General features: G+C 36.3%; 1 protein-coding gene across 1 annotated transcript in view; it reads left to right on the top strand.

The window, feature by feature from the left end:
• Positions 1-25,934, top strand: part of LOC116171710 (putative dipeptidase NECHADRAFT_87110) — a 64,181-nt gene that overhangs the window by 23,506 nt on the left and 14,741 nt on the right. The gene's annotated exons all lie outside the window — the stretch shown is intronic.

Below are 25,934 nucleotides of genomic sequence, written 5' to 3'. Positions count from 1 at the left end.
TTCTCCAGTTCTATACTTCTACCTTACATAATTTATCAATCCATCACCATTCTTCTCCATATCCACATTTTAAAAGCTTTCTGATCTCTTTCCATTGCTGTCCACGTTTCACTACAGTACGTTAGAAAACTCCATACAAAACATTTTACCAATCTCTTCCTACTGAACTTCCATCATACTGCATAAAATCCTCCTCTTACTATTAAATGCTTGTTTTGTCATCGCTATTCTGGACTTCATTTGTCTTTCGCTTTTCCAACGTTATAGTGGGCGGCTTTCATAACTTTTGTTTTGTTTTTATTATACCCTGTTTTCATTTCATCTATCTTTTCTAACAATATCTCACGTTCCTTTTCACTCTCAATAAATACAACCATGTCATCCGCAAATACTAACAATCCTCTTCCCTTCGATGTTCATACCATATCACTCCTCTTCCAACATATTTCCGCCATATCTTCTAAATACAGTGGTATTCATGTAGAAGTAGACAGGGATTTCCTATGTCTACTTTTAAATGGTAAAAGGTTTTCTGAAGGACGCCTAATTTTATGCAACCAAAATAACTACGTACAACAAATGAAGATCTGCCTGTCATATTAATTAATTTGAATATTATCGCTTTGACTTTAGTATTCCAATTTTCGTTCTAACGAATCTAAAAAAAAAGTATTTCCACTTGGTATAGTGCCAGTAACAGTTAAAAGAGCTTAAGAGATTTATTTTCTATGAATCCAAAGCAACAATCTTCAAATTAATAATTAATGTGACAGCCAGATCTTTATTTGGTTCAAGAAGTTATTTTGGTTGCATAAAATTAGGCGTCCCTCAGACCACTTTTTATCATTTGAAAGTAGACATGGGAAATCCCTATGTCTACTTCTACATGAATATCACTGTATAAATTAAACAAAGTTAGTGATAAACAGCATACAGCATCTCCTTTTCTAACTCCTCTTCCAATATCAAACCAATCCGTCTTTCTGCAAATAGCCTTGAGTTTTGCTTTTTGTTTCATAATATACAAGTTTCGTATTAGTGGTCTTTCTCTGTATAGTATTTCCAACAGTTTCTCCCAGTTTACCCAATCGAATTCCAATAGAATTTCAACAAAAACAACAAAGAAGGTCATTCGTTTTTCCAAATATTGCGTCTCTCGCAACCATTCTTCTTCTGAAACCAAACTATTCCTCTCGTATATTCTCTTTCAATTTCAATCTTTCCAGTACCTCACTTTCTTAATAATAATAATAATGACATTTATTTCCACGTAATACCAAAACCAAATAAGTATAAAATATATATAAATGAGTAACACATAATGTATACGGGAAATGGGACTACATTCAGTGTTTTGACAACCCTGTTCTTCCATGTAACCCCAACTCGTTATAGGAAAATAAAATATAAATTGTAAATTACGCTAGCACTCAGGAACAAATTAATACTTGAATAAAAAGAGAGGAAAGAAAACAAAAATAAAAATACAAGTATAAGTACTAAAATCTTAAGACACACAGTTCATTTGGGTAGCTCAAGTTTCAGATATTGTCTGATTTTATTTTTGAAGCCGAGAGGTTGAAGATTTTTAAGAGGGGACGGAATCATGTTATACAGCTTACATATATTATATGTGAACGATTTTTCAAAGTAAGCAGTGTGATGGAAAGGGATATTTAGTAGACCTCTATGGCGCAAATTTAGATTATGTAAGCTAGTTCTATATTCTAAACGATCAGCTAGGTAACTTGGTGTATCAGCTAGGTAACTTGGTTCTGTTAACAACTTGCCACCCTTATTTTCTATTTCTATTCCTGTGATAGTTCCACCTTTGTTCTCCTTTTCTAGCATCACTTTATTATATACCAAATCATGTCTACCTAATTTCTCCAGTATTCGTTTCTCTTGTTAGTTGTCTGTACAATATTTTTCGTTCGTCTGACCTTAAATTTTCTCCTTGCCTCCTTCTTATTTATCGTTTTTGTTGTTATCCAATGTTTGTTTGCCCCTTGCTGAAATCGATGTATTTTTTGCCAATTTTTATTACACCTTCCTTTATCCTCTCCCAATGTTTTTCCCACACCATCCGTGGTATTCCGTCCCACAATTTTTCTTTCCGTTTTACATCCTATTCCATCCTTGTCCAAATTCAATTTTTTACTATCACCAGCTTTTCTCACTCTTTTTAGTCTCATCTCTAAATCTGCAGCTAAGAGGTCGCTGAATATATCAGCTCTTGGTATCCCACAAACGTTTTTACTTCGTTCTTATATACAGGGTGTTACATATAAATATGTAAAGAAATGTGGGTAGTAGAGGGGATAAAAAAACCGCTTTTTCCAAATAAACGGAGGGTTCAACGTGTTTCGTTTGGGAGCTACCTCCAAAAAAGTGGTAAAAAAAGAAGAAATGCAAATTTCACTACTTTTGGGGGTAGGGGGGGATCCCTAACAACCCACATTGGACCTTCCGTTTATTGGGAAAAAAATCTTGTTTTGATCCCCTCTACCACCCAACACCCTGTATATACTTGTTCCCAATATAAAATTTATCTGTTTACTAAATAGATCACCTGGTGCTTTCCAGGTGTTGCGCCTTCTTTTATGGTTCTCAATCCACGTGATCGTAACAATCAAACTATTTTCTTTGCAAAATCAAATCGGCTTATCTCCTCTTTCATTCGATTCCCCGGGTCCGTATTTTCCAACAACTCCCGCAACCTGCTCCTTTCCCACACGGGCATTCCATTCTTCCCGTTGCCTTCTAAGTCCTAATCCTTTGACTTTAGTTTTTTATCCGCCCTTTGGAGAGATTTTTCGAAAAAAAAATCATCTCTACTCTTGACCACCCTTGGCTGCCGGCGGTTCCACCCCGAGTCTCTAACCCGACTGCCCTAATTTCTCTCGTTTACTTGCAACCTTGCTTTTTATTTCATATTTTTTGTGAAATCCCTGTAAGTTCGCTCTCGTATAATTCTGGAAGATTCGCTTCCGAAAGATTCACCCTCGGGAGTTGTCTCCATCTCGAACTCGAGCTTTTCTAAATTTATATATCCCTTGGCGCAAGGTCATGACGAACTACCACTTTAGCGGAGGGGATTTTGCCTTGATAGCGAATCTTCTGAAAGCTAATCGTCCAAGGCTGACAATTTTGCGGTTGAGTATTCCAAGAGAACAATCACCTTCACTTGAGTTAGTTTGACCGAAAATCTTTCGAATAGACCACAGCGGAGGCGAATTTTTGTGAGAGAAGGGGAGGCGAATTTTACGTTAGCGAACACTCAAGGACGGATTCATGGGAGGAATTCGAAAGTTTTTCTTAGATGAATATTTCCGGGCATTTTTTATCAACTTTCAAGGAACCTAAACACAACACTTATTGGCTTTAATATTGGGAAATCGAGTAATTACTTTAGTTTAGCCTGTAAACTAAACCTTGGCTTGGCTGAAACCCCGCCCACTCAAAAATAAAGGCAAAATAAAATAAAATAAAACAAGGATTTTGTAGTTCAATGGTAGAGCGTTGGGCTATAAATCCGAAGGTCGGGTGTTCGAACCTGGGCTAAGGTAGGAATTTTTCATATGTGACAGAAAGGGGAATTTCCTTAGACGAGTTTCGAGAATTCTTCCGGCTATTTCGAGTTAGGGTAGGGTTTCCCGCAGTTTTCCTATTTCGTAACCTCTAAAAAGCATTATGCGGGCCATCTCTGTAATGGGGCGCAAACCTGTTGAGCACGCAGAACAAGAGAGGGGGTAATAAATAAACAAATAAGAGCAAACATAAATTAAATTTTATTCAATACAAAAACGAAACTAAATATACCTAATCACTGTGATGTAAATTGTTGATTTTTACAAGTTGATGGGTGGTGCTAAACGCGAATATCCAATCCAATTTGCTTTCGAATTGATGAAGAAGGATGTTATTTTCTTTCTTTTTTCGCGCATCAATTCTTCTTCATTCAAAAGGAAGGTTTTCCTGTGACCATAATGCGGGATCTTGTCCTTACAGAATTTCTACTGTCCCCAAACCACTAGAAAGATGTTTGCTTTTTTCTTGTGTATAACCTTCCGGCTACGTCAGAACCGATCAATATCTCGATATGAGCAAGATCACTCTCGTAAGACAGATTTATGTTCAATACCCTCAATTTATCTATCCAGGGTCGATCGAACACCGGATAAATATCGACACAAATAGTATATTATCCAAATAGAACATCATATTCGTGGAGGATTCATTCTTTGATGGAGTAGACTGAGTAAGTAGATCACTCTTCTTTTAAAGTTTATTGTGATTCTTATTTCAAATGAGACGCGGAGAACCGTATAAAATGACGTTCACAACATTTGACAACGCTTACGACGCCAGAACCTAAGCTTACTATTTTTGACGTCTAAATTAAATCTAGAATTGTCAGAAGCTTTACAATGATTTATAGGGCTTCTACTACCACATAAAATTTTGCATTGTAGACGACGATAAAGGCAAACTAACCATCTCGTGAACACAGAGGAACCTTAAAGAAAAAGTAGACAACCAAAGATCAAAAAGTGTAGGCGAATCTCTACGGGCAACAAGAAGTTTCCATTATTCACTTGACGGAAAGAAGTTTAAAGTTAAAATTCTATTTGGAACTAAAAAGTCATTGTTATCTGTCTCCCCTTACGTACCTTTGTCAAGGGTATTCCGTGCACATCGTTAGATGCCATGTTAATGAAACGCCGCTTCGAAGGCAATATTTGATACAACGACGTTTAAGCGCGATTCCTTGTACGCTGGTGTAGTTTAAAGCTCAATCTTAGCTCCGGGTCATAAAGCCCGAAAAGTCGCGGAGTAATTTGGAAGTTTACCGTTCAGAAAGGTGACGGTAAACGTTGAAACAGCTGCATTATATCGCAAGTTCTACAACCACAAAACTGGAATTTACACGAATTAGCAGACGTAGACGTCGTTTATGTAGTGTTTAGTATTATTGTGTGTAGGTACTTCGACAACATACACAGGAAGTTAAAGTTTATTTAGGGTGGAATCCAACATTGACGATACTAATTTAGTTCAACCGCGAAAGCGCTCTAGACTGAGATTCAATTTGCTTTGTAAAAAGTAATGGTCGGTAATAAAATGTTCAAAACGTAACCGGCGAACTCCAAACGCTTTAAATGAATGATTAATGAACGCTTTTTATTCTAGAGTAATTTCGACGGTTGAAGTAGTTTATTATTCTCCACAACAAGATTCAAGGGTTCGCTGGATGTAGCTTTTTTGTGGTGTAGACATAGAGTTATTAGTGTCTCAAAAGTAAGTGCAGAAGAGTTATGCCTTACGGTTAAATATTTCTCAAGCGTACAAAGCTATATAGAATTCTCTAAAGCATCGTTTACATTTATTTAATAGACGGCGATGAAAGCTATTAATCACTCTCTATTCAATTTAACCACGAGGGTGATTATCATCGTAATGTAAACAATCAGGCCCTCTGTTACGATTTACGTAGATACATTCATAAAAATAAATCCATCCAACTCATTACGCCACTTGTGTATCAGCAACGTATTAAATTAAGAATTACTTGCGTGTTGGAGATCCTTGAATATATGTAAATATCTCGATGGAATAAATATTACCCGGAAACTAAATTTTGAATGTGTGGATTTTGAAATAATCCAAGTTTCATTATTCCGATTTCCATTGTATAGATTATCAGCTTAACGTTAAGTACGGTACATTTTTCAGTATTTGCGAGGAAATTAATTCCACATGCGTTGTTATGCTGCCTAATTGATTTATCTCTCACTAATGCTCTAAATAGTAAATACTGAACGCAAGAAAAAATGTTTACGTAAATATTTATTTATGTTTCTAGTCATATGAACTATTTTTAAGCTGTAATTGAGAAATATACCTACTTTAACCCCAAGGTTGTTTTATTAGTAACCCTAGTTTCCAGGTTCAGGTGCACACTGAACGCCACGACAAGCAATCAGATATTATAAATATCAGTAATTCTCATTGGGCAGGTACAATCGGTATGTTATTATAATCCAGGCGACAGATTTTACGTCCCAAGAAAATGTGAACCTCCTTGAAAAAAATGATTAAATTGTACTATCTAGTGGTATGCACCTTCCATTTTCTTACGAACTTTCATATAACGTTATTGAAACGCCGGAATTGCTAGTTCAGCACTGCACAGAAACTCTAATAAGCAAATTCAAATCATTAAATAACATTTATTAAGACGTATTAAACTTAAACAATACAAGATTTAGTTTAATTCACCGACAGTTTGCCCAAAACGGAAATAAAAATTTAGTAAAAGTCAGTAGCTTGTCTCCTTGAATGTCGCAGGATGTAATTATCCCTAACGACGCCTGCAGATTTGGTCTCGTGGTTCGCTGCTCCGAGATGCTGACCTCTTGTAAATATTTTTTACGTACTAGTTTTGGAGTATGTGACTATGGAAACCCCGCAAAATTGTTAGATTTCGCGCCAATCTTCCCAAGGCCTTAACAAAACACGAGCTTTTTATTAACAACTGCACGCACAAACAATACAACACGCTGCAGTCTTTAAAACAATGCGCTGCTTATTTGGAAGTCCATTAACGAATGGAAAATTTCCGATTTATGGTGAGATTTAGTTCTTAATACCGTTCATACGTGAGCGCGTTCCGTCAACATGGTCAGCTACTGATTTATTAGCTCGCGCCAAAGGTCTACTTACCTTAAAATAGCAATTAACTTTGCTTCTGTAGGTACAGCTTGGCGAAATATGGTTCCTTTTCTTTCAATATAGGTATGGCTTAACGATTTCTAATAACCTTTGAAACTAATTTTCATCCATTCGAAAATAGTTTCTGTAGTCGTCAGGACTTGATGCCCTTAATTCATTTGACAAGTTAATATCTGAATATATTTCTACTTGTTTTAATCAATGTTTCATCCAAATTTCTTTTCATTATTTATTATAATACTACTAATAAAGTACAACAAACGTCATTACTTTTAATAGTCAGGTGGTAATTTTATTTTTGTTTTTGTTCGTTTGTGTCCGTACATTGCCTGTTATCTTTATTAAAAGTCACTTAAATTGAAAAATGACAGCCATAAATGGGATATTATAAAAATAACTTAAAAAAATATTTAATGTAAATATAAATGTGGATTATTATGGGATAGTGGGGAGGGCGGCTCCATCTTCATAGGCATATGTACGCTTCCATTTATGGCGGGTATAGATAGGGGTGTGGTCCAGCGATCACAAGGACCTCAGCCAGGTGTCTTATAAAAGATGTCAGCAAAAACATCGTCAGTGAACGTTACAAGTGGGGTGAATATTGTATGACGAGTCTCACATGGGCCACAGTATTTCCTATTATTTTCTTCTTCGGCTGAATGTAAGACAGCAGCTACAGAGCGTGGTACATAAGGAGCGTCGGTGTCAACAACACGAATATCAAATAACGCCTCCCTCTGTGCAATCCATACTCCACGGCAGGCCAGGTCACCACGTAGACCATGTTCACCTTCAGAAATGATTGGTTCTTTTGTTACATTGCCCCAGGCTTGCTGACATAGTTCCCCAAAAAGATCTCGTATTTCGTTATGTCTGAGTGTAATGAGTCCACCCGTTTTGCAACAAAAGGCATGATCAATATTGAATTCATCACTGCCGCAGCCATCGCAGGATACTGGCATGGAGACTGGTGTACGGTGATATCTGATGGCAAGAGCATCTCTGAATTCATGGGGTGAAAGGTCGAAATTGTCTTTCTTCGTTGGTATTACTGAAAGCCAGGTGGATGTCTTTGTATGCATTTTTGTTGCTATTGATCTTTCAATTGTTCGTTTCTGTTTTTGTGGCAGTTTTGTTAGAATCATCTCCAGCATTTTATTTTCATATAATTCTTTTTGTTGATTTCCTTCTCTTTTTGCAACATGTAGAGACTTGTGATGTTCAGCAAAATTTATATCCTGTACAATGTTTTTCTGTGATACGCGCATATTGATTACGGTGGATTTATACAATCATTATTGCTGGCTCAGGGTTACACAAACTAAGGCTTTGAGAATCTTCCACAGCGGTAGTTCGTTCTGGGTAAAATGATTTTCGTAACTTCATTGCACTTGCCAAGGGTTGAGCGCCATTCAAAAAAAGATCATTTTAGTCAATTTAGATACCTACCAAATTTCATTATTAAATGGCAAAATAAAAATGAACCCCACACTGAGATAGCGTAATACACAAATATCCAAATGTTACGTCCAAAAGTTACGTCACACACACAAATCTTAGTAACTCGACTTTAAGATTAAAACAAGTTTCCACAAAGAAATTGGTGTTCCGGACACAAATTTGCACATATAGGCTAAATGCAAGTAAAACATAAGAAAGGCGAAGCTTACCTTAACTTTAAATGAGATGTCAATGCCAAGAAGTGAGCTCAGTTCTCGGATGCATAAACCTGCAAACAAAAGAAAACCTCCCAAGCTGCAGAGCTCGGTGCACAATTAACTGACTACTACCTGAAGGGCCTCGCTTTACTCGTAGTAAGCTGCTATCACTAGCACGATACTGAAATCGACCAACCTCTCCAGAAGGAAGTGGCGGTCTAACATAACATACGCGTGTTAAACTCGATCATATCTTAACCGACATCGCCAAAATATTCAATAGATAGGTACTGAAGGTAACAAAGTAATTGAATGTAATAACATATAACCCGGAAGGGCCATAATAGTAAATACTAATACGCTAAAGGTTAAAGAAGTTGTTTTTTTTTGAGGATCGAATCGTTGCTGTCAAATCAGGTATATGACCCAATGACCCAATTTCAGAAAATGGCCGCTCATTATCAGCAGGTGGTAGATGGTAAATATGTCAAAAAATGTTGGCACTCGCAAACAAAGGTGAGACTAATCCAAGGTTATCAATTCCAAACGCGTACGTCCTAGAATTTGAACCCTACAATTAAAACCCTAAAAGAAAATCAAAGGTAACGCCTTAATTCTTGATAACGTTAAAATGTATATACCTAATAAGAGGGCTAATTATAGATGAATGCAACAATCGTCAATGGAAATTACAATATATCAAATATCCGCCGAAACCTAAAGACATAAGTACATAAAATGTAAATGAAGTACTTACGAAGAAGAAGAAAAAAACACAAGTATATCCTCGCTATATCGGAGTCAAAGGTGGATCCGTCCAATACTCTAAAGTGGTGGTCCGAGACAAGGAAGTCTGTAAAAGCAGTCTAGAATATGAGGAGAAAGGAGCCATACGTTGGTATATAAGTCGAAGCAAGGGGTGAGTATAGGCATAATAGGGCCGAATAACGCTCTCTCGATGGCCTTAGGGAGCACTCCTACAGTATTTCAAGCCTAGGTTTTAGCTATAACCAGGTATGTAGAGGTCATTGCGGCCAAAAGTCTACTGGGTGCGCGCATTTACATCTACTCGGACAAGCAGGCAGTTGTCAAGGCCCTAGGCACCTTCCCCCTGAGTTCCGAGCTGCTCATGGAATGCCACATAAAACTGAAAGAAATAGTCAGGCGTAATCGCGTTACGTAAGTGTGGGTGCCAAGCCATGAGATGATGGCCGATAACAGGGAGGCTGATCGCTCAAATCGGCACCAAACATCCACAATTTGTACCGGAACCCTACTGTGGAGCACCAGCAGGTCTAGCTGGACGAGTGATAAAAAGTCAGCTCAGAAAAGAGTGGAAACATGCGAATCTGTCTCTTGAGTAAGACAGACTGATCAGTTTCCAGGAGACTAAAACCAGCTCTTTGTTAGCTAAGCTCATACATAGGCTTGGTCACTGGACACTGCCCCTTGAGATATCATCTGAACAAAATCGGCGTAGCTGAGGATAACACATGTCGTCTCTGCTACGAGGAGGAAAAGAGCGGAACACATCATCTCTTGACGTGAGGCTGATGGCAGAGATCACAAGACCTGGGTAAGGCTGCAATAGCACCTCGGCAGATCTGGGATTTGCAGCATAAAATTCTTTCAACAATCTGCCTCTCTCGGAATAAGACACTGGGGCACACACCATCAATCCAAGGGTCGAAGTGCCTAGGTGTGGTATAGCTCAACCTAAGAACTTTTATTTTTTATTTTATTTATTTTTTGGACTAGATGGAAGCTTTCTTTGCATTTAACAGTGTCAAACACATAAGTCCCAAAAGAGTCCACTACCAGAAAACAATGGGAGTATTTGATGAATCCATTGCCCATTGGGAAATCAGTTTGCAGTTTTGACTTGTGAGACGAAAATGCGGAGCGCCAGTTCGAACAAAAACGGCAATTCAGTGACAGTCATCTTCAAATTAAAAGCCAATAATGTGCCCTGTCGTATATAAGAGCTTATTATATAATGCATTTGAACGTTCTGTAAAAACGCTCACACTCGTTGGATGTAGTATTAACACCTTCACTCGAGTAAAATTACACATGAGCACTTAAAATTTTCTCCGAAAATTAAAGATGAATACCTTATTTGCACAAAATACTCCCTATATGGAGTGAATTATTTTAAGGAAACCGGCAGAATTGCGTACCAAAGACTGGGGTGAATTTAAATACGAAAATTATGCTTACATTCTGCATAAAAGCATATACAATGGCGATTCGTGGCCAGTTAAATTGTGTACTTGATTAATTTCATGAAATAATTACTTTTCACATCTGTTCACTTTCGTTTTCTCCACATTAGCGTCACATATAAGTATAAATACTAGTGCAAGCTTTGTGCTATATGTTCCTCTGGAATATGAATACCACCCCTGGGGACGAACGGGCCGGCATAATGAATAAGCGCAACATATAAAATATCATAACTTTTCCTACTCCTATACTTTAATTGATATATTAAACATTTGCTGCCCTGTACTTAGTCATTTCGATACAGATTTTCAATAAGATACAAGTTTACGACCAATAGAAATGCAGCATCACGGGATCATGACGCATAATTGATGAAAGTCAAAGTTGCAATAACAATGACAGGTCTAATATTTATGAGTTTTAACAGCTGCTGGACATACAGAATTGGTGGTTCGTTTTCTTAGTGAATTAATCATAAAATTACAATCGGCGGTCATCTTGATCAAATTTCACACTGACACTCGGCTGGAACGCGTTACCACGATTGCGCATGCTTTGAGGTCGCTGACTTCGCAACCTGCATATAATAAAAATCTCATATACGCTAAAAAATGAAATTAACGGTATTGAATAAACCTTGCTCTTGAATATATTAATAATTTTGAAGAATTCTAAAGGTTTGTCAGAGGCCTTTAAAGCTCATTATTATTTAAAAACCTTACACATTTGAAAAGCTCTGCATTGTGACGTCCCGTTGTATCGTTAAATGTACTCTTGAATGGGTGCCGCTACTAAAGGGCAAGGAGAGGCCCGGGCCCCTCCCTGGGATTTGAGAAATGACTTAATCCATTTTAGAAAAGTTTGAAATCTCACAATAAAACCAGAACACAGCCACCTTTTTCTGTCCCATCGCTGTTCGGTGACAAAGCAAAAGTAGGTTAACCTTTTATAACCTTATTGAGTTACCTCAATGTCCATAAAGTTGCCATATTGTATAGACTATAGAGATTAAATTAACCGAAGACCGCAGGGTGGCTGTTTGTTTTAGAGAAACATCAATGACAATATTGTCATGTCACTTACGTATTTCGGTTCGGCGCTTTTTAGCGCATTTTCCAAAAGGAAAACGAACGCTATTGTCTGCACTTTGTCCGTCTTTACCATTACTAGTCCTCTACTTTAAGCGTTTTCGTTGTGGTTTCTTTCTTATACGGTGTAGCACAGCCTCGAGGCCAGAACGTCAAAAGACTTTTTGGATTAGTCACTTCCTTCCCGAGCTATTACTGATTTTGTGCGGGGAAAATGCGCTTTCGTCGGTCGCGAGTGACCACGTTTGTAACTTGTTATGGAATAGATGCACATAAAGTGATGAATATACGAAAAATCGCATACGATTCAGTAGGGGAATTTTTTGTTACTCAGCTCGTATTGGGAAACCCGTGAATATGGGAGGTATTGCAATGGGGTAAAAAAATGCCCCCCCCCCCCCGTTTTTACGGAAATACACGTTTTAAAGCACCAGGATTCCGAATCCACAAAATTTTGATGATGTCGGTCTGTCTGTAGTGTACTGGTATTGTAACCAAATTTGGTACACATATTCTTAGATATAAAAGGAAGAGAATAGCGCATGCGTAAGTGTGTTAAACTTTCATTAACGGCTAAACGGCTGGCTGAACCGATTGGAACCAAATTTGGTATACATATTCTTAGACTTAAAAGAAGGTAGAACGCGCATGCGCCGGTGTGCGGGTGGTATCTGTGCTAACCACAGCAAATTTTATACTATAGTGCTATTAATTTCATTTTTTTTTTCAGTAAACTACTACTGTAACTTGTTACTTTTGCTTCTTGTTTTGTTTTGTGTCTAATATGTACCTATTACACTATTACACGAATGGTTTTTATTGGATATATGATTTATCTATTTCCTCCTATTGATTTACTAATTTAAAAATAGTTAGGTAACATTTTCTATTCCAAAAATGTAAGGGCCCCTCCCTAGCGCATTTTCTTCCGGCGCCCCTGTACTCTTGGTTTGGGTGATTAATGGATTGCGCACTTTCTGTGTTTGGAGTAGTTGGCGCCATTGGTATTCAGAAAAATATTACTTTTGCTTTTGTCGTTGAAATGACAAGTCTGATTTTAGAGGAAAGAGGGGTGAGTCATCACGCTAAAATTGTTTAAATTATTTATCTAAGCGTCTTTACGCGAATGGACGAAGGCTGTAATCCTTTTAAGTTTATGCCATGTTTTGATAAATTAATACCTCTTTGTGTTACCTATATCGCAATCCGAAATTTATTTATTAATAGGGTACGTAAGTTTGAATTAATTGGAATTAGTCTGATTTTGACATTGAAGTTTTTGGATATATTTTTCTTTGTAAGTTACAAGCACCCGCTTTCGAATTTAAGAGTGCTACGGCGATAGGAAACGAAGGTGGTTGTGACGCATTCTTTCCGGGAAATACGATGTGTTTTGTTGGAGATTCGGTTAACCGCACAAAATTGCTTCTTACCCAACTGATTGTGCAATGGCGTGCGGTCAATACGCCATCCACAAAACACCTCTACAGTTAGTTCAAAACAAAACAACCTTTAAATTAAAAATTGAATAATTTCTGCTCGTACACATCCGGTATCTACTACATAGAAAAATCCTAATCCTGACAAATTTCCCAATTTGAGAGACTCGGTGGCTTCGTCCGGCATCTTAAACAACTTTTGCTTAACACCTGAAATAAATCTGGACACAAATAGAAAAATCTGACTTGAGAACTATCCGAGTCGAATGAACACTGAATCAAACAAAATTAAAACAAAATCCTCGCAAGAAAGAAGAACTTACAAAGCTTGTTTGGACATAATAACCCGCACCAGGCGGTCGACAAATAAAATAAGCAAGCTTGAAATTAGGTACTTAATTTTTTTTGAATAATTTAAATAATCTGGTCGTGAAAGGTGCGATATTCAGGCACACTTATCAAAGACATAAAAACACTGGCTGACAACTTTAAGAAACTTCACTTTTTCTTGATTAAAGTGATCTCTATCACTAGAACTGGTTTGATAAATAAAATTAAAAAATATTTTCGGTGGCTGCTCGGACGGTAGAAACTTTTAACTGTTAACTAAACGCCACTTCCATTATAAGATAAACTCTTTCAACATATCCCAAATCAACAGACTTAATAACGCCAACTGCGAAGGAACTCGTTCCCACTTACGCCTAACTAACGAGCACATCGTAACATCTGCATCTCGTTATCTCCTAACAGCGATAAAACACGTGTGATAATTAAATTTCATCCGATAATAAAACTTCTTATCGCAAACGACCAGATGTGAGCAATTTCACGTTTTACATTTAAATACACAAAATAATCAATTTACAAAAGTGGTACAATTTAAACAAGAAAATATTACGCAATTGCAAACACTTTTAAAAGGAAAAATAGACACTGAGAGAACATATTCAAGTAAAATAAACCAACCATGTGCTTATTTGTAGATAATCGTCCAGATTTACACTTCATAAATTGAAATAATACAACGTACAGGGTGTCCCGTCATTATTTTTGGCGTTTGCGAGTTGAAGTACAGAGCTATTCAAACATGAAGTGCAAACCCTAGTGAAATTCAGTTCCCAATTTCAATTCTTCTGCCAGTTCAACTCAACTTTAATTTTAAATATTCACCGCGAAGTGAATACCTACTCGAATTGAATTAATTGACACTTGAGTTGAGAGCTGAAGGTTAAAGGTGAAAGGTAAAGTTTAAGTTTTACGAAGATCTCCATCGTAAAAGTCTGTGGGCATAAAATGAAGTAGCTTGAAATTAAAAAGGAGTTGCATCTTAAAAGTTATCCTCAAAGGCGAAAATTTAAGTTATAAGTAGTTCAATATCAGCATCGACTAAAAAGTAACTGAAGGCATGCAATAGAGAGCCGAAAATGGCGTAATTTGCATTATCCGTTAAACCGCCCTAAACAAATCTTTGGTACACGATCCTAGATGAATAAATACTCAGGCATCTAAGTATTTATTCACTATAAGACGACGGACGTGTGGGAAAGTAACGTATCTAATGTCCAGCTATAAAATCGCTATCATTGCTACCACGTTCTAGCTCTAAAGCTCAAAGCTGTTTTCATATACTCAATTTCTCGTTTTGTCACCTAAACCATACGACGCGCAGGTGCAATATTCTTTGATGTTTGAACGAAGAGTTCAAAAGAACGCTTCTCACTTCTTATCTTATTGGAATAAATTGTATAAAATGTACCTCGCTTTTAAACCTGTTCATGTCACAGATCCCAAACGCCAATGTATTGTTTACATCCGCCTTATAAATTAAATATTGACTTATTTTAAAATTATAAACACACAGTGACTGTTCTTGCATACTTTCTGTCGTTTTCCATGCGCAATTAATATTCAGCAAACAACATGAAGTGACTGTCTTGAACATTTCGCCTCTGCACATAGATAAACTCGATTAAACATGGAATTAATGGCAGAAACTGTTTAACGGAGGCTGAATTTGATAAGCTTTACATAAAACATCGATATCGATTTTAATGGCTTGGTTTAACGTTTGTAGTGTATTATAGTACTTGGAGAAGTGGCCCTTCAATATCTGTTATGTATAACAACGTGCTCAAGTAGAAACGTTGGGTGTCTATTACTCAAGTTCTGAAGCTTTCTCGGGCCCTTCGAGTTTTAGAGACACGTATAATCATCTACATTTCAGAGATAACTATTCTTCGGTATTGCGTGAATAAGAACGTGTAAAGCGTGTGCAAACTATTCGCAAATAACTTTGAAACGTCTACGCACAAAGAACGAACTGTCTGGTAGTATGATATTGTATTGAACAGAACTGAAAGTCCTGAACCCTTCTACGTTGTTAATACGCGTATTGGATTCGTTAATCTGGAATAAGTTCGGCGTGTTTATCTGGTGATCGCATTTTTTTCAGTTTTCAGCTGGCACTCGGTTTCGCAAACTTCACGAAATCTTAATCATTAATTCGAATTGTTGGTGTGTATCTAATTAGACATGTTTCTTTTTAAATAGCACAAGTTTTCAAAATATATAAAAAAAGGGAATGCTTATTTCGTGATCACTTGCCCCTGCTAAATTTAATCCTTATATAGAAAGTTTTTCTTTACCCCTGTAAATATAGAAGTGCTTCTCAATGCTAATTAAAATTTCAGTCCAACCAAAGGAATGGTAACACTGATATTAAATTCAAATAAAGTTCGCAAGTACTGAAACAAAAATCCTTTGCTTGCATCTGATTTTTATCAATGAATAAAATACAATACAGAATCGTTTTATACAAATGGTTCTGATAGCCCGATTTCTTCAGGAATATCAAAGTTACTTTAATCAAAAGCCATATGCAAGTTCTTAAATACGCGATTGATACAAATAAATAGCAGCGACAACCTTGGTTGAAACTTTCCGCTTAAAATAATAATAAAAACCGGGAACACCTTATGCGAGAGCCAGAGAAGGGAACTAAATTCACGAACATTTACTTACTATTTCAAATTTTGGTTGGAGAAAATTTGAACATGTGCTTTTGGATTTTAACCACTAATTGTTTCGCCAATACGTGGAATAACCACTTTTTCCTCAATCAAGTAGTACGCGCTTACTCTTTTTAAGGATAACCTCATCTTCTAATTCTAACAGTCCGGCAATCGCTCTCCTCGAGACACATTGTATTAAAAATACACGCGTTGTTGTCGCCATTTTATTTGCAGACATACTTTGCTTGCTGTTCGCTATAAAGCGGTACCTACATGAGTAAATCTTCCTGTCCTTACCAAAATATAAATCAAAAAATTACATTTTTAAGTCTAAAGCGACCACTCGTTACAGGAAGAAATTAAGGAAGGCTATTTTTTCTTCAATGTTTCACAAATTTACTAAAAAGACGAAGTTTTTAAGGGATATTAATAGCGTTCTTACAAATTAAACGCCATTGTCAAGTAGATAAATCTTTGTTTTCCTTTTCATGGATACTCCGTGGAAAGGAAAGGTAAAAATATAATCTGCTGTAGCGAAAATTTCAAACTTTGGCGCCCACTCGCAGTCAAACAGTGAACTAATATTTTCACGTTTGAAAAAAAAATATTAATAGCTCGTATTTTAGAATAATTCCTTAACGGCCAGTTGCACAAAAAAAATAATGCAGGATTATTGTTTAATCCGGTATTAAGACATTTGATTGGCTTTATATTGCAGTAGGCAGCCAATCAAATGTCAAAATTCTTGTTTAAACTCAGATTTGGCAAATAATGTAGGATTTTAATTATAATTAGCTTTCCTGGAACCGGTAGTAAAGTTCATCCATTTTTTTGTATATACAAAGTTCAGCTTTTTCCAATATTTCCAACCCAATCCAATATTTGAGATTGTAGGGGTTCACGTACACTTGATCTTTCCCTAAACAAAGGAGTTTAACTGCGTACCTGGCGGGCCATCTGGCTGGTCCATTTTTACCACTCCAGTGATTTGGTTTAACTTCGTTCAGATAATTTGAAGATATCTTCTACTATGTGCTGGGGCACCATCTTGTTGGAAATATTCAAATATTCGAATTTTATCATCAGTACGTTTACAAATTCTCTTGAAGGAAGTTTAGATATTGTTCAGTTGTAAAGTTCAGTCATAAAAAATTACTTTTACAAGATTCTAAACCTATTTTCAAAATCTGTTTAGCACGTTTGAACTAAACCGATTTTGAAAAGTTGAGTCTTCTGTTATGAGGATTCTTAGTACATCATTGGAAATGTATGTTTTGTAATGTTCCTAGGGGTCTATCAAGCAGACAATGAAAACGTTGACTTACCCTATACTTACCGTTGGCAACTCTGGAAAAAAAAATCTACAAGCAGAGCCACCTACTACATTTTGCGGCACTTTTGAATTTGGATGGCAGTCGGCTCGATATGGATGGCACGAATGAACTCCTACGTTGTGTAATCGGTTCTTATATGTGTTGGGACGTGAGACATCATCGGGAAGGGAAAGCGTAAGAAAGAAAGAACAAATAAATATATTACGCACACAACAAGACCATGCCAGGAAAACCTTCTACGGGACAAAAACCCCGGCATAGGCCTCTCACAAATACATCAAATAAATCACCTACAGCAATAAAATGCAAGAGAAAATACACATAAATAAAACATCTCAAATTGTATGATAAAAATCAGATAATCATATCAAATGCAATTAAACAAGTTCATAAAAACAAAATACACAAGACTTCATAAATGCAGTGGAAAACGTGATAAATCAATTCAGTACAAAAACACATCAAAATACCTGTACGATCAATGGAGATAACACAACTCGTAAAATAAATAAATTGCATGTACATAGGAAACATGTAAATGGTGTGGCTCTACTCCAGTCTTCCGATAAAATAATTTAATTTAACACGAAAAGTACATGTGAGAATGCCAATCGACAAAATTGAATCCGTCTTTAAGTGTCATTATCAGATCAGATCAGATCCTATTTTGGCGGTTGGCCCGGGGTTCTATATTTCGGTAGTTGACTCGGGGATGCTTCGGCAGTTGGCACGGGGTTATTTTGGTAGTTACACTGCAGGTCTCATATTTTCGGGAGTTGACCCGGGGTGCTATATTTTGTCAGTTGGTCCGCCATCTTGGGTCACCACACCATCTCGGACGCTATTTTGAACACGCCACCCTGGACCCGCGTCATCGATGATTGCGGGAGGATTTCTTTATTGGTGTTGGGATTCGAAACCACGCTACCTGAAGAAGGCTAGCGAGCATCCATCAGAGCTACGGAAGTGTTCCGCGCTGGTACAAAGGGTTAATAACAAACGATTAAGTGGACTGTATGTATGAAGGGAAATCTTTCTCGTGCCTTGTCTAAAAAGGGAATTGAAAAGAAATGTACGTACAAACTATTTATTACTTTATATGACAAAATTAATGTGTAGTATGAATTATAATATTGTATTTCTTGGCGGACCGGTAAGAACGGCTCACTGCAAAATTGAGGTTGACAGGACGAAGTAATAAAAGGGAACTTACTTGTGTATCGACAAATACGAGCGCTGGTGGTTCAATTGTCCACTACGGTGGATGGACAGGCGACGAAACGACGGGTTGCAACTCAAATAATTACGACGAATATATATGCGAACGAACACCAGTTGGTGGCTTGTGCCTTTTCTTAATTTCGAACGAACTCTATGGTTTTCTGGCGCGTTGTCCCTACAATCCCCCCTTCCCGATTCTCTCCTTTCCGCGCAGGCTTGCTTTTAAGTAAGTTGGAAAGGGAAAACGGAGGGTAACGAAGTATAAAGTGGAAAATAGGACAAACGAAATGCTAAGGAACAATTAAAATTACAATGGGACGAAACAGGAAGCTTTTTAAAAATGTTATAGTTAGAAATTGAAGTTAATAAAACCAGACGAGCTTGTAATTAGATAGCTAAATAAACAGTCTTATTGAGAAACAGTCCCTTGGTTTACCGGTCCACCTGTTCACCAGTTTATCTGTTTACTTGACAGCCGTTTATTTGCAACCGAATAACCGATACATACTCACAGTATTATACGGTATCCAAGATAAGAATACACAGCGTAGGGAAATCATAAACCATAAGAGATACACAGTCGGTTAAATTAGAAAAGTTGCGTATTTTAGGGCTTGAAATGATTTTTTAAAAATTCGGAAATTCTGACCAGTTATAAAGATTGAAATTCTTTTCTTCTGGCCCTGATTTAAAAGATATCAAAAAACAATTAACACTGTTTAAGCTCTAGAAGATGGTGCCGACGGACTGTCACTGCGACGTTTCGTCTTTGAGACACCATCATCAACTTCATATTTTTATATGAATCAGAAAAAAGTACATACTGTATTGAGTAGCATTTTTTATTATGAATACAACAATGTATAGCACAATATGATTATTTATTAGATATGTGATTTAAAGGAACCATCAATGAATTATTATGACACAGCATTACTATGGGCCAACTTATTCACATTCTAATACAGGTCGATCACAGGTACACAGGTAAATTAGGAGCAAAAGATAAAGAGGTTACGCTAACACTGAACTTATTTCCCGTATGTACCGTCGTTCCATTGGGGTGAATGCTAACTGTCTTTTGGAGAAACTCAACTAATAAGGCTCAGGGTGAGTTTTTTATTTGTTTAATTGGAATGCAAGTAAACTGACGCCAAAAACTACATCTATGCCTGAACGGCAATGGAAAATTATGATAAAAAACACAACATGTGACTACATCCCTTGTTTAAATAGATTAGGTTGTTTTTGAACCCGCGTTCCGGATCCTTAATACCCTGATTTAATAATTTCTAACATGTCAGAATGCAGTATATCCCGTAGATCGCATCCAAAACTCAATTCCTTGTTATTTTGTAGTTGCAGTTGATAAAATACAATTAGAAAGCAGTGCACCAATAATCAACAAAGACTGTTAATTGAATTTTTCTGTATAACTGTCAATTTTTACATTAACCACGTTTTTAACTCTCCGCTAACAGAATTTGCAAATTCGCGTTATATGGGCATCCATATCCATCATCGACGCTCACGTCAAAGCCTACACACATGCACACCGTCCTTTATTCGAAATTTAACAATGATTGATCGTTTTCGATATTTAAAGTTGAACAACTAGAATGTCTGTGATGTCGAACTGTCTTTTAATCGCATACGTCTCAATAGTCCATACACAATTAGAAGCATAATACTGTCATAAGCTACGCTACGCTACGAACCAGAATACCAGATTAACCCCTAAATATTTACATAATAATCCTCGCAGCATATTTAGGCGAATACGCGCCATATACAATTGTAATCATTAAGTAAATTTACTTATCAATTCGATTCTATTTGATTAATCAACACGCTCGCTTGCGAGGGAGTACGTTTAATATTCCCTCCGTTGGAGCAAAATTAAACTGTTTTACCAAACCGCTCTGTGGAATGTCTACACAGGAGTACGAATTTATGGGAGTCGCAGTTAAATTTATGGAATTATCTGCCTTATACAGTTATGAATAGAAATTTATGGATTACGACTATATGGTGTCGACTATATCCCGAAAGCTTCCCTCCAATCCCGTTATTTAATCTAATTAGTCTTTGAGTTTACGCATCAAGTTGACTTTCATTTTGCAAATTGAATACTTATATCCAGGGATAAATAGTAGGTAGCTTCGTTTTATTCGTAAAAGCGAAAGATATTCGTTTTTAATGGGTTTAGGGAGTACTAGATCCATCACGAAAAGACAGTGCCTTGGTAGGTGCCTTGTTTCGCTTTATTAGCTTCAATAAATGAAGGTTAAACTCCTTTCACTATTAATTACCAAGTTGCACTCTACTTCGAAGTTGTTGAAAGTCATGTAACCTAAACGTACCGCCCCTGCTATTAAGCTAAACAAACCTTCCTTGTCATTGTTTCGAGTAGGTTGGTAAATCGCGTTTTCGGCCGATCACTATTTATTTAAGAATCTAAAATATATTAGCATGAGAAGTTTCTTTACGGTGTCATATTTTTTGTCTGTCCATCTCTCCAACCCTCTCGACACGATAAACCATGAACGGACATAATTTGTGATTCTGTTTTCGGTAACCGATAGCTTAGGTCTGTATCTTGAGTGTTAGTAAATGAGCAACTACCCAATTTAAAAATTATTATTTCCGTGCCAGAACGGCATAAAAGCCAATTGGAAAACATGGTTTTTGGGACGTCTGATTGAATTTCTAATCTTCGTCATTACGTGTAGTCAAAATGTAAGTTTAAAGTACAAATTGAGTACTCTAAATAGCTTTTAATGTCACTTTCGGTTTGATCGGACTTAACAAAGTTAATGGGACCCCACCATCAGTCACTAAAAATGACTAGATGTGCAAACAAAATGTAATTGATGCACTTATTTTCACAAGCAACTTTTAAATCACGCACTCGGCTTGCCCAAATTACACAATACTCGAAATTTACTGGGTTCATAAACACACGCCAGAAAATTTTAAAGCAATCACAAGCATCTTAAATCTAAAATTAAACCCTAATTACCTAAGTAAAGTCTAACAAACAAAATTAATGTGAATCAAACAGCACACTCGACAATTTAAAAAATGTCACCTTTCAAGTACTTCTGTGATTTTGACGTTAGTCTGGCTTCTTTTTGGTAAATTCAGACATTATCTTGTTAAACATGAAATAAAATAATTTTTTATACGAATTGATAACGTTCAAGCAAAGAATTTCATTAAGCTTGTACTTCAGGGGACGTAGAAGTGAGTGATAAAAGGACACAATTTTGCTCTACGTAAGGAGTGATTATCAAAACTCATTGTTTTAGTTGGTACTAGATTTAACAGTTTGATATAATTTTTTTCAAAAATGGAAAATCTATCACTTCTCCTTTGGTATGGGAAATATGATATACGACTTGAAGAGCTTGATACATGAACACCTTAAAACCCTCGTCTCTACACCACTATAAACTTTATTTTCAAGGTGACATATACTTCGGCATTGACATTATGCCATTCTCAATGCGCTATAAAAATTAGTTCAAATACTTCCCTTATACGAACTTAAACCTTACTAAGGAGTCTATAATGTATTATGTATATTGTTGTTAACAAACGATATTGTAATGGTAACGATTTGATCTTGAACGACAGCTATATTCAGTATCACTATATGTTATATGTCATACAGAATAGAGACAGTCGTTGTCGAACGATAACCGCTGCATAACGACATCGTTACGCGTTAAAGAATATGCTCCTAATTGGTGTCCAAATTAAAATTAATGTAATCCTCGCAAACGTTTCATCCCATGTAGGCGGCGACAATTAAAATAAGAAATCTTAAAATTACTTACAGTTTTTTTTTAATAATCCATCTAATCTAGTCGTACACGGTTCGTGATATTAGGCAACCCAAATGAAAAATTTTCGATGGCTGTTCGGACGGTAGAAACTTTAAAACTTTTAATAAGAAGAGACACTTAACAAAAGGCCTCGCTGTACTACAACTGCTTGCTTTTTTAACTTCTACCCCAACTTTAGTTAACTTGCATCTGCACAAACTTGTTTTCCAAATGACGAACTGCGTCTTCAACAAACTAACTGTCCAAAATTTAACGTAAACAAATTTGCACCCTCTACAACCGTCGCAAAACTAGCAACCTCGTTTTGACATTGATTCCAAACACCACTTCCCCCAGAAAATACACTCCTCGTTTAAGAATGTTCATGTAAATCGCAAATCACGTTCCCACTTCTCCAACATGAAACACTCCGTTTATAAAGTACCCAAATGTGACAATATGTGTCTTAATTAAAGCAACTTATCAAATTGAACAATTACAAGCAATAAATTTAAAACGGAAACTAGGCAATTACAAACCAATCTAAAAGGAAAAACAAACACTGAAATATAAATTCAAACAAAGCTAAACAACTTTGTGTTTATTTCGTAAATAGTCCCTCATATTTACCTAATAAATTTAATACGCGCATATAGGACGTTTCGTCGTTAATTTTGGGGTTTAGGCCGAAATAACGTCTAAATGACTTTGTTTACACAACGGTATATATAGCTACTATGTAATGATGACACGGGGTAATAGACGAATGATTACTTTCATCACTTCACGCATTTCACGTAACATTCGGGACGTAAGTGTGAAAGCTATTAAAGTAACGTAAAGTTACAGCGATTTACATACCACATACCACTCAACCTCTTAATAATTAACTTAAATTAATTACAACGTTCCTTCAAGCAAGAATTTTGAACATGTATCAAATTTGCTTCTGTATCAAATGTCTCCAGTTCCGCTACTGTTCATTTTGACGTACATAAACGTTGTTACAAATTCACCACGTAAATCGAAATTGGCCTGGAACAGTGCATATTAAGAGTACTTTGTTAAGTATACCGCCTATACTGCAGTATATTATTCTCAGTGGTAAAACAAAACAAAATTAAACACACCGTGGAGTTGAATGAAAATCACGTTTTCAAGCGATTGATAGTGTATATCGTTCAATTACACTTTAATTTTAACACTGCTCGAGGTATATTCATCAACGTCAAACAAGAATTGATCACAAATCATCATTAACCTAAATAAGTACGCAATCAATTATTAAAGCTCAGTGTCAACATTGTTTAAATCAAAGCTCTGTAAATTTACTTTCGGCATTATAAATATGTATGGTCTGAAAGTTTTTGACACATTGAAATATTTCCGAACTTGTAAATATTCCAAAAGCAACATGTGCTATAAGAATTCTTTCGCGAGGGGAATCAGAATCCCCCGCAATATAAATACGCTTCATCCTCTAAATAAATTGTTAACTTTTCCTTTGGAGGTGGTCTTTTCCGGTGTAAACTTCTTTCGCGCATTGTGGAATTGTTCTAGCACAGTTCGCGTAGGGTTAGTGGAAATAATAAATTCTGGCCCAGACGCTCATCTCCATTCACAAAGCGCATTAACCGTGCTAGGTTTTATTATTCATGAATTTGAGACTTACTTTACTGCAGTTCTTAATAGCTAAAGTTATTTTACGATAATCGCGCATTTTAACTGCTCGAAAAGGAAGCGGACGAGTAAAAATTCTGTCAAACTCGATTGAATCCAAAGAAATTACTGTACCTAAAAGAGTATTGAATAGCTTTTAACTATATTTTAGTTTTGCTATTGTGTTCCATTGGTAATGACTGCGTTTAATACGTTTCATTTGCGTTTATTTGAAAACTGAAATTGTTTTGAGGTGGGCTGGAGTTGTTGACTTTTATGTACCTACGCATATTTTACAATATCCTTTGATTGCGTCTTCATACTATCTGACAATTTGTCAGTAAATATATTGTTGTGTAAACAAATTCATGTAGGTATCATTTCGGTTTAAACCGAAAATAATGACAAGACATTCTGTGTGAGAAATATTTCATTTGCAAATCCGGTGGACCAATTTGTCTATCAGTGTTTGATTTTCCCTCTTAGAGATTTCTTAGATGCGTTATCGTGTTAATTTTATCACTTTTGTAAATTATTCAATTTAAATAAGGCGTTAGAAGTAAGGTAGGTTACATCTGGTCGTTTGTGATAAGAAGTTTTATTATCAGGCGAAATTTAATTAACGCATGTGTTCTGGTGGTGATAAGAAAATGCAGATGTTTCGTAGTAATTCGTGTTTCCTATTGGAAAGGTTTGGCACGTTCCGTTGTGATTGGTGATTTATTTGAACATTCATAAAGGAGTTTATTTTATATTGGAGTGGTGTTTCTTTAAATATTGGAGACCGGGGCGAGTGTTCGCGATAGTTAGAGAGCGTGTAGATTTCATTACACGAAGTTTCGGGCAATCAGCCCGATTTGGTATGTTGAAGACGCAGATCGTCATTTTGGTAATAAATTTGTTCAGAGGCAGTTGTTAGTTTTCTTCTTATTTAAAGTTAAATGTATCTACCGTTCGAACAGCCACCGAAAATTTGTTCATCTTATTCATCAAGACAGTTTTGTTTATCACCTAATTCTGTGCTATCAAGAACAAGTTAGGTACAAGTGTTTGTGTTAGTTTAGTGAGCCTTATATCGCCAATTTGGTTACGTTGGATTATTAAGAAAAACCTGTAAGTAATTTCTTATTTTATTTGTCGATCCTCCTGTTTCTTTCAGGGGTGTAATTTTTATTTTTTGTTTATTTTATTTGTTTCGGAATAAATTTTTGTCACTGTCAATTAATTGTTTGTTTTTTCGAATTGAATGTAGGGTAGTTTTTCATGTCAGACAGTGTCGAAAGTTCCCTGACAATAAAGATCATGTACCTTGCGTTTTGTTTTCGAATGGGTGAAATCTTATGAGAAAGTAAAACGTACGTGTGAGTTTTCCTTTCGGTTGAATTTGCCTACAACACAAGCGAACTGGTTACGTCATATCGTCGTAGGGAACAGCTCAATGCGCTTATTAACAAAAGATACACCCCGAAACTTTCAACACAAAACGTAAATAGGATTATGATAAAATAGCGTAAACGTACATGCCTTTTATTAGGCAGGTTTATATTGAATCCTTTACTGCATCGATAATAGAACATAAATTACGAAATTTTCCGGAGATTACACTTCATATACAAAGTAGTGGAGCTATAGTTCGGTAACAAACACAACTTCATTTCATTGGTTGATGATCGAGGATCATGATATCTGATAAAAAAATGTATGGTCTAATTGAAGGAAATCTCAGT

The sequence above is a fragment of the Photinus pyralis genome, unplaced genomic scaffold, assembly GCF_008802855.1.
Source record: "Photinus pyralis isolate 1611_PpyrPB1 unplaced genomic scaffold, Ppyr1.3 Ppyr1.4_LG5, whole genome shotgun sequence".
In the NCBI taxonomy this organism is placed as follows: domain Eukaryota; kingdom Metazoa; phylum Arthropoda; class Insecta; order Coleoptera; family Lampyridae; genus Photinus; species Photinus pyralis.
Note: the sequence above shows the minus strand (reverse complement) of the source record. Positions and strands in the feature narration are given on the sequence as shown.